The following is an 825-nucleotide window of genomic DNA, read 5'->3' as shown; positions in this document are numbered from 1 at the left end:
TTTTCATTTACAAGATGCTGAACTTTCACTTTTGACCTGTGAAGTAAAATAAAATAGTGCCTAAACCAAATTAAAAATGTTAGATAAAATTGTACATTTTAAACTAGAAACATAGGGGAGGAAAGCAAGACTTAACAAAGCATGCTGTGCTAAAGCCAGTGTTGATTTATTGAACAGATGTTCACTCACCAGCTTCTTCAGGATTTCAGAAGTCACAGGTGTCAGTTTCACATTTTAAACTAGTTTTGTTGGGTTTTTTCCATAAAACCACAAGGAGATCGTTGGGGCTTTTACTTCAAACAAACCTCCCATCAGCCAGTCACATAACTTCCATTACTTCCCATTATGTATGTGATTACTGACCCAAATGCCTACTGGTTTGAATTAAAACCCTTCAAAGGAGGTACATACTTCAGCACCAGTCTTAGTTAATTTTGAAGGTGCTCACAATTTCAGGCATTGTCATAAACTTTCATTCCTTAATTTTAAGATACATTAACTTTGAATTGCAATGCATACATATGGGATACCATTATCAGTTACTCATTTTTTGCACAGTTGGCCTAAATTCCCATTTTAATTCTTTACAAGCCCTGGCGAGGTGTACTGCTGAAGGAACCCTGCGCGCTTCCAGCACCGTGCAGGACTGTTCATTTACCAACCCTAGGCCATTTCGCGGGCCCATCGGCGGCGAAGACAAGCACGGTTCTCGAGCACGTTGGGCTGGGAAGGGCCCGTGTACCTGCCGCGCTCCAGCCCCTCCGGCTCCTTCCCGCGCCGCGCCCGCTCGGGCCTGGCCCGGCGGCAGGGGCGGAGCGCCGCTGA

This window comes from Camarhynchus parvulus, chromosome 7, assembly GCF_901933205.1.
Source record: "Camarhynchus parvulus chromosome 7, STF_HiC, whole genome shotgun sequence".
Classification (NCBI taxonomy): Eukaryota; Metazoa; Chordata; class Aves; order Passeriformes; family Thraupidae; genus Camarhynchus; species Camarhynchus parvulus.
The sequence above is the reverse complement of the archived record's forward strand: the minus strand, read 5'-3'. Positions refer to the sequence as shown.